Genomic DNA, 9,575 nt, shown 5'->3' with positions numbered 1-9,575 from the left:
AATTAAAGGGTTAAATGAGTTGTCTAAGGTAAGTCAGAGAGCAAAGATCAGAGCTGAGACAAGGTCCCAAGCCTCCTTACCCTACGAGCTAGTTTCTTTCCCCTACACCTAATTATAAGAATAATTTTCCTTCTCTCCAGATGTGCAGCCTGCAGCTCTCATCTGATGGACCCAGGGATCCCTGCCATTTCCATAACATTCTACAGCCTGCCAAGATCTTGGTGGTTCCCCATCTCCTCCTTTGGATTTACTGGAGGCAGGACCCCTCATCTTGTGCCTGTGTGTGGGAGTATGCTCACACGAGTGTGAAACTCAATGATCATTCAACACCTCTGCTCATTCATTGGAATTTTGACCCCACTACCAGTTCCTGAAGGAAAAAAAAAAGGTAGGTAAGATTCTCCCCAATTTAAAGAAAAGAAAGGTGAGGCTCAGAGACATCAATGACTTGGTCGGGATCACCCAAGTGGAGGGTCTAAAGACCCCACATCTATCCAGGCCCTTCTATCTCCCCCAACAGAGGCTGCCACACTTCTCCAAGTCTGGACAGCATCTTCTCAAATGTCAGATGCTAGAGAACAGAGAGAAAACAACTTCCAAAAGGCAAAGACCACATCAAGCCCTGGAAGGTCTGGTAAGCATTAGGGTTTGAGGCCTGAAGGCCTGAGGGTCCCAGAGGGCACCAGCCCTGCAAGCTCCCTTAGCGTGAGGCCCCACTGACCTCACTAGGCTCCTGCTGGCCTGGTCTGCTGTGGTTCTCATCCTTTCCCCTGACAGCAGCTCACTCCCAGAGCACAAAATGTTCCTCCTTTGGCAACAGCCAAAGGTCCGTTTCCCCGTGAAACAGCTGGAGGAATATTTGTGAGCCGTGTCACTTCCAAGTGGAGCCCAGCAATGGGGAACTATCTGCCACATCTGGGGTTATAGGATGCAGCATCAGGCAGCAAGAGAGCTCTGGGGCTGCTGAAGTCTAATCTGTCCCTCGAGGCACAGTTGACAGAATGATGCACCAGGAGAGGGGAAGACCTGGGTTTGAATTCTGGCCCAGATACCTCCATGTCCAAGGAATGTCAACAGACTTGTCTGTGCAAAAAGAAGCAGTTGGACCTGCTGTTTCCTCGTGTCTTCTAGATCTTGATCTCCAATCCTGTGATTCCATAAAGATCCCCTCTCCCAGCCCTGAAACATGTGGCCACTGGGCCCTTCTGTTACCTCCTCAAGGGCCTCTGTGGATGTCCATCAAATGCAGTCATCTTGGACGGGGCTAATGGTCTGCCTGGAGGGTAGCTTGTAGACCCTGGGAGAAGCAGAGAAAGAACTAATAGTAGATGGAAGACTGTGGAGGGAAAGGAGAGCGAAGGTTAGATGGGATCTAGGCATAGTTTGAATTATAGAGTCTCCAGGTTGGAAATGACCTCAAAAGATATCCAGTTGAACCCACACCCAAACCATTATCTCCTGTACACTACCCATCCCTTCCAGGGGGCATTGAACCTTGACTTGAATGAGTCTGGGGTCAAAGAGCTCACTGCCCTGAAACACAGAAGCTAGTTTTGTCCCCTCCTCCATTGGTACCATCTTCTCCAACCATGTCCTTAGAGTCAAATCCAGTGGACTTTTTCTCTGTCCCTTTTGACTTCCTTGTAGCCTGATCCTAGAGATGCCCCTAACCCACTGACTCCCTTTTTTGATGTGTTTTCCTTCATTGGTTTCCCTGTCTCCAAACTCAAATAGTTCTCCTACCTCCCCAAATGTGCCTTCTCTGTTTCCCTAGGTGTCTCCTCCTCATCCCTTAAATGTGGGTCTTTCTCATTGTTCTGTTCTGGTCTCTATTCTCTTCTCTCCCTTCCATTTACTCACTCCCTGAACAATATAATTCATAGCTTCGACTTCAGTGAATACCCCAGTTCTATAATCCCCCCTCCAGTCTGGATCTCTGGGTCCCTTCCCAGAGCTTTAGTCCCCAGGACCCCCTGCTCCCTGGATACCTGCATTCGGGTGCCATTGCATTATAATCTCAACATTCTCTTTTTCTCTACAAAGGTTGCCACAACCTCTAGAATGTTCCCCTTTTTAATAGAATTTCTATCTTCTTTCAAACCCCATCTTAATCCAGATCTTCTCCATGAGGCCCTTTTCCACCTGCCTCATTTACCTTCTGTCCTTTCACAATAGAGTATATGCTTTTGAAGGGAAGGGGATGGTTTATTTTTTTCTTGTACTATTTATACATATTTAACATAGTGCCTACCTGTAGTAGGTGCCTTACAAATGGGTTTATTCTTGGGACTACAGATTAAGAAAGAAGCTGATATGGTAGAGTGTCCCCAGGATGATGAAGGAGTCCATGGAGTTCAGGGAGATCATGGGACTGGGCATGCAAAGCCCTAGGATGGGGAATGGGGACACTGATACCTGTGTTCAAGGATCTGAAGGTTGCCATGGGAAGAAGGACTTAGCTTTGATCCCATGATCTTGGAGGGCAATTGGGGGAGTGACAAAGATACCATTTTGGATTCAATGTTAAGAAAACCTTCCCAACAATTGGAGACACTGAGGATGGAAGAGCCACCTGGAGAGACTGAATGATCCCTTAGCAGAAATCTTCTATTAGACTTCTATTGATGTTCAACTCAATGACTGTTGAGGTTCTCTCAAAATTCTGACATTCTGGGGCTGAAATTCAACTCTTCTTCTTCCCTCCAACTCTAGCCTCCTCTCAATTTTCCTGCTTCTGTGGAATCCATCATCCCAGTTACCCGGGCTCGAAGACTTGGGCTTATCTTTGTTGATCTCTGTGATCTGTTCATTCTGCTTTCCTAGCACTTCTCAGGTCTCCATTCTATTCCCACCACTTTTTGCTCAAACCTTTCTTTTGGTGGCTACAGCACTGGGAGCAGAGCTTCCACATTCCTGTCTCTCACTTTCTAGGAAATCTTTCTAAAGCACTATTCTGATTATGCCACCCCTCTGCTAAAACCTTCTGTAGTTCACTATTGACAACTAAATAAGTGTGACTTGCTTGTCTGAGGTCTTAAAACCCTCCTCAATCCTAAGCTCTACTATTCCCCTTCTTGGAAAGTCACCCCAGACTAGCAGATGATTGTAGCCCCCAAATTCAATAGATTTTCTTTTACATTATTTCTGTCCCTTCCATTATTCCTTGACCTGTGTCTCCATTTCTGTTTCCATCTACCTTTGACCACTTCTGTGTCTGTATCTCTCACTTTCTCTTGGTCTGTTTCTGGCTCTCTCTCTATAAAACAGATGACAGATTTAGCCCCACAGCCTTCTGGATGTACATCTATTCACAGCTTGCCTTTTATGACAAAGTGAACCTGCTTCCTGGCTAAGAATTCATTTCAGCCTAAGTGTGATTCATCTCATCCTTACCTTGCTTGAAAGGCCCCAGGAGCCCTGACTTATGTGGGAGCCCAAGTGCCTCATTTGTTCCAAATATTTCAGAAGCGGCAACAGTCCCTTAGACATCGTGCAGTGTCTCTGCTCCATTGGCTGCACCATTGATGTAGCTCTCTGTGTGTTTCCTCTCCTCTGCCCGGCATGAGAGCCTCTCGCCTCAGATCTGGGATGGATGGCCGTTCTCTAACTCAGAGACAGAAGGAGTAATGCAGAAAATTCTAATATGATCAGGGGAGGCATATTCCCTTAGGAAATTAGAAAGTTAAAGCATGGAATGACAAAGCTAGGAGGGTCATTGAAACAGAAAACCAGAGACCAGAGGGAGCTTAGAACAGGGAATGTCAGGACTAGAGGGTCCTTAAAACAGAAAACCAGAGCCTGGAAGAACCTTATAATGGGAGTGTCAGAGGTGGGAAAGACTTCTGGAGCAACTTGCCCAATCTTAAACAGAGAGGAGAAAACACAAGATGAAGGGAAAAGTGAATAGGATACCAGACAGGCAGAAAGAAGAACACGGTCCCTGCCCTCAAGCAGCTCACATCCCCACGAAGAGGGGTGCCAGCTGGGAGCAACATGCAAAAAATTAGGTCCTTATAAGAGATCTTGGTCACCACCTCAGCTCCCAGGTTTGAAGTTGCTTTTCAAGGGATATAGAGATTTATCCAGAAGTAAACCAATGGCAAAAAGCCAAAACCTCCAGAGACGAGAGGAGAAAATGCACTTCTTTCCCTTCATTGGAGAAGACAAGTTGGGAGGGGGAAGCGGGCAGTTTGGGCCATTCACTCTACCTAACACGCATGACCTCTGTTCTTTGTATATTCCCTCCCCCATTAGAACATAAGCTCCTCTTCTTTTTTTTCTTTGCCTTCCCCGGGGCCTAGGGATTTATTGGTTTGACTATAGATATGGCCTGAGGCCCAAAGAAGGGACAAAACTGAATTTTATGGAGGATTCTGAGCTGTAAGTAATCTTTATCCCAAATCCAACCCTCCCCATTATAAAGGGAAACTGAGATTGCATCATTAGAGTGTGAAAAGAAATCATAATTTTCATATTGATCAAAATGATAACATTTCACATAAGTGTTCTGTTTGAAAATGTTAATGTCACCATTGTTGACATCAGTGACTTTTGGGCCCTCAGTTTTCTCATGTTTAAAATAAATGGTTGGACTCTGAGGTCTCCATCAATTCTGGATGAGTTTGAAAGTTTGCAAAGTGCTAGAGAAAGAAAGGGGTGAGTCTTGTAGGCTACGAGCAATTAGGGGGATCAAAGGATGGGGGGACAAGGGGGGTTTTCTTGGCAGTTTCTCATTCCTCTTAAAACTGATTCACTGTCTGACCCTTCTCACTCCACCCCTGGATTTCATTTGGAAAAAGAAAAAAAGACTCAGAAGGATAAAGTCTGGCTAATTCAGAAAAGAAACTTCTGGAATGAGGCAGGATGAGCTCTCAGAGAACAAAGATAAAACAAGCTGACAATCCTCTTTGAATATCAAGGGGACTTTGGGCAAGTGTGGCAGGTTGATTGACAGGTCTGTGTTTCTGAAGGGAATTTCTGAAACCTAAGGCTGGACTGTGTGACCTCTGAGAACCTGCCCACGTCAGAGAGTCTGGAAATCATTTCTGAGGATCCTCAGAATGATTGAGGATGCCGAGGGATGAGGCCTTTGTTGCCAAATGAAAATGTGAACTTTCTGGAACACAAAAGAGAAACTTTCTCCAGGATGTTCCAGAGAGAACCCCATTGGTCAGAGGACCAGGTACTTGGGGAGCACAATGTGGAAGATAGAGCTGGAAGAGACAAGATGGAGGCCCATTCCTCACCACGTGAGGGAGGCTGTGAGGACGAGTGATACATCCTCTGAGCCATAGCTGCTTGGTAAGGTGGGAAATATGGATCAGGACAGAGGGTCAGGAAAACTGGGTCTGAGCTTAGTGGTCTAATCTCTAAAATGGGAACAAGAAGAGGCTGTTATAAGATAAAGAACAATAGAAATACAGGTTTCTGTTATCACTGTTCATTATTGAAACAGAGATAATGCAACTTGCACATCCATCGGCCCTAATAAATACTACAAAATTCTGACTGATGACCCCTAGCAGGAATAAACACTTGCCTGGGAATTAGGAGACCTGAGTTCTAGTTCTGTCTCTCGTTCCTACATACAAGTGACCTTGGATCAAGACCTTCCCCTCTTTGGGTCTCCAGTTTCTCCCCAGGAAACTGGGCATCAAAATACACAAAGTACTGTCCTGAAAGTTGGGAAGGCCTGAGTTCAAAAATGACCTCGGATACTCACTTCTATGTGACCCTAAACAAGTCATTTAATTTCTGCCTGCCTCAGTTTCCTCAACTATAAAATGGGTATAACAAACCTATCTCTTGATGATGCTGTGAGCATCAAATGAGATAATATCTGTGACATGCTTAAAACAGTTCCTGGTTTTAGGTACTCAATAAAGGTTTTTTCCCCTTCCTCTCATCTATAAAAATGAAAAGGTTAGAATAGATTATCTCTAAGACCTCTCCCAGCTTTGACATCCCCTGTTCTAGGATTTAATGTTCTAAAGTCTCCTTCATCATGGCCTCACTCTTAGTCTTTTCTTCATCTCCCCTTGCAGGAAGTTTCTGCCAGACATGGTGAAGGAAGCTGGGAGCCTTGTTGGGCTTTTGCAACAGCTTGGAGTCTGAGTTGCTGCAAGTGGAATTCCCCAGTTCTATGCCAGGAGATCCCGCCCACCATTCAGTCTCTCCTCATCCCCATTTTAGGGTCCTGGGGGAATCCTCCTTATGGCGCCAGGTCTCCACACCCCATTTCTCACAGCCTGGGAAAGCTCAGTGGCCAGTCTGGGGAGGGCCTGGGGCTTTCCTGACCCAATAGCACATTCCTGGGAAGCTATGTCTCCATGATATCATGCCTTGGATAGAAGCCCTCTGGTGGACCTAAGACTTTGAGGCTTTGTGCTTTGGTAGGTCACAAATGTCTCAGATGGAGACTTCTCTGGGCTAGGAAAGCAAGAGTCATGTGGAAGGAAGTTCACAGCTTGACTTCTGTAGCTGTCTACCCTGGGAACTAGCCAATCTGGAAGCATTTCAGTTGAGGAAACATGGACTCATGGGATCCAAGAAAGGAAGGTACCTCAGAGTCCACATGCCTCCCAGACTTCATTTAGAAACCTAAGAACTTGAGAGGGCCAGACAATGGAAGACAAAGTCAAGATGACACCCTGATTTCTTTGACTTCCAGTCAAGGTGGCTATCATTTATTAAGGAGTGACTAAAAATCAGCCAATATGCTGAATATTGGATATATAGATACAGTGCCAAAGAAAGATAGTACTTGCCCTTGAGGGGTTTCCATTCTAATGGAAGGAGATATCACATAAAAGAGGTGAAAGAAGGCTGAAGGGATAAGGTACTTATGTAGCAGAGTCTGGAGAGTCCAGAAGTGGGCTGGGGAAGGAGGGATTGATGTGCTCAAGTATTTCCTGAAAATGAGAATTCTGGGAGCAACTCTGGAAGTAATCCCAATTCTGGAATGTAGCTTCCAGGACAAGATAGTCCAGGGATCTTTCTTGCATACTCCTGAATCTCCCTCGACTTTCAGTCAGCTACCCCTCCAACCAAAAGCATTTGTTATATATTAGCTATAAACCAAAGAGACCATAATGGGGATACAACATTTGCAATTTCAATCCATCAAATATGGAAGAACCCACCGTACTCCAGACCATCTGTTTGGTGTGAAGTCTGGGGATAGGGCCTAGATCTAGTGACAACTTCTATAGAGCATTCCCAGATGAGGAAAATACTTCCACCAAAGCAGGTGGGCAACACCCATTCTCAGAGAGAGTGGGTGACTTTCTCAGGGCTACCCAGCTGAGGTGTGTCAGAAGTAGAGTTTGAACCCATGCTTTCAAGACTTCCAAACCAGCTCTCTTTAAACTAGGTCCCTCAAAGTGTACATACTTACAAAATGATATAGTCTTTCCCTTTGAGGAGTTTCTAGTCTGATGAGTGGGATTGTATAGTTCATGAACAATTTGATATGTGGCAAATACAATTGGAGTAATGGAGAAATAAGGGCCATTTAAGGGGCAAGGGATCAATGTAAGGTATGTGTGTGTGTCGGGGGGGGAATTAGGGAAACCTTCTTCTAGCACATAATACTGAAATAGGCCTTGAATGAAGAAATAGATTTGAATAGATGAGAATGAGGAAAGAACATGTTCCAGGTCTGGAGAACAGCCAGAATTGAGGTAAGAGGGCCAATATTTGAACTCAGGGCCTCCAGGCCCAGCACCCTATTTACCAAGTCATTTAACTGCCCACAAGTACCTTCTTTAACATGGACTAAGAGATTTAACAGGTCCTGCCCAGCTCTGAGAGTCACTGGGACAAAACATCAACATAGAAGTAACCACAAAATAAATAGATGGTTAATGGACATGAAATTTTCTAGGTGAAGGGAATTCATACCCAGGCAAGTCAAGGCCTTCTTGTCGATGGCTTAGAGAGTGGTTGAGAATCACCTGCCAGGGCCACACAGTCAGGGGGGATGATAATATTGGACCCTGGAAGTCAAAGGTCTTGAGTTCAAGAGAGGAGGCTTGAACCCAACTTTTGTTGGATTCAACATTAGCTCTCTATGCCTGACTACCTCTCATGGTATACTTATAAAAGGCGATATAAAGTATGTTCAAGGAGATAGGGGTGTGAGTGTGTGTGTGTGTGTGTGTGTGTGTGTGTGTCCTCAAAGACAAATATGCATATAGTTGGGGACATTACAACAAATACAAAATATATGTAATTATTTGTAACTTACTGTATAAACACATATAAAATATAAGATATAGAGAAATATAATGAGAAAATATAAGGATTTATTATCCATAATATCTACACAAAAGGTCTATATATGTGCCATAGACTTTCTCTTGCTTGTTATTTGCCTTTCCTGTCTATGTGTATCTCTTGTATGTCTTTGTCTACATTTGTCTATTTGTCTTTCTTGTCTGTATTTATATTTCTTTGTCGATATTTATATGTAGATATATTTATGTATGTACACATGTGCATATAATGTATAATGTACACAAAGTTTATAGACTTGTTTGTAGGGGCCAAAGGGGAATCAAGAAAGGGCTAGTGGAGGAGGGGAGAGTTCAAGCAGGTAGACTGGGAGTGAGCCCACTTACAGAGAGTCTTGAATTCTGGGGCCAGGACTCACCTTCCTGTGGGTAGGCTTCTCTCCCTGCCAGTCTGAGACTAGGAAATCTTGGTGAAGACCTTTAGAAGTGTGGTGACCATTCCCACATCTGCTCCAAGCAACCACTGGGGTTTGGCCCAAGTTTCTCGCTCCTTCAGGGCTGAGTCACAGATTGGATTTCAGGGGCTTTTCTGAAAGGGCAAATCTGGTCTCTATTATGTTCTCCTTTGTCTCCAATTGGGCTGACCAGTTTCTCCATCCCCACCCACCCAGTTCATCCTTTATGGGAAGGGGGAAGGGCTTTCTCGATGACTGTTGTTATAAATCATCTGAAAAAAAAAATCCAAAACCAAAAGCCCTGGGAGACCAAGGCCCACAACAGCAAACAGCATTCATCTTCATCCAAAAAAAAAAAAATATTTTTTTCCTCTGACTTAAAGATATTCCTTCATTCATTCTTGAAACATATCTTAAATGTCATCTGTATGCAGAGTCTGCTAGGTAGTGGGACGAAAAGCAAAATTGAGATTAGCCACAGTCCCTGCCCTTGTGGAGCTTTTGATTGATCTGGCATGTAGGGAGAGGCTGGAGATGACTGGAGGAGGTTAAGTAGCTAACAACCACAGAAATCCTTCCAGGAAGAAGTGCTCTTCCAGGATGTGAGGGTGAGGAGGCAGTATGTTTTCAGTCACGGTAGACAGGAGTGGGCAAAGTCAGGGGGGTGGGAGATTGGCATGGCCACTTGGGAAAAGAACAGCTAGGTTCATTTATCTCTGGACTTCTATGGCCACTAAGAAGAATAACATGGAAGTAAAGCCCGTAGGCAGGAAATGAAGAATTTTAAATGCCAAATAGAAGCATTTGCATTTATCCTGGAGGCAATCTGAAGTTTCTTGAGGATAGTCATATGAAAACTGTGCTTTAAAAGCAGCCCTGGACTTTG

General features: G+C 44.6%; 1 long non-coding RNA gene across 1 annotated transcript; it reads right to left on the bottom strand.

Moving 5' to 3' along the window:
* Positions 1–316: 316 nt before the first annotated feature.
* Positions 317–3,603, bottom strand: LOC141511813 (uncharacterized). Its single transcript, XR_012475419.1, has 2 exons — positions 3,394–3,603; positions 317–1,297 (listed from the first exon to the last, which is right to left on the bottom strand). It is a non-coding gene; the product is annotated as an uncharacterized LOC141511813 (long non-coding RNA).
* Between the last annotated feature and the right edge of the window lie 5,972 nt (positions 3,604–9,575).

Source organism: Macrotis lagotis, chromosome 2 (genome assembly GCF_037893015.1).
Source record: "Macrotis lagotis isolate mMagLag1 chromosome 2, bilby.v1.9.chrom.fasta, whole genome shotgun sequence".
NCBI classification, from domain to species: domain Eukaryota; kingdom Metazoa; phylum Chordata; class Mammalia; order Peramelemorphia; family Peramelidae; genus Macrotis; species Macrotis lagotis.
Note: the sequence above shows the minus strand (reverse complement) of the source record. Positions and strands in the feature narration are given on the sequence as shown.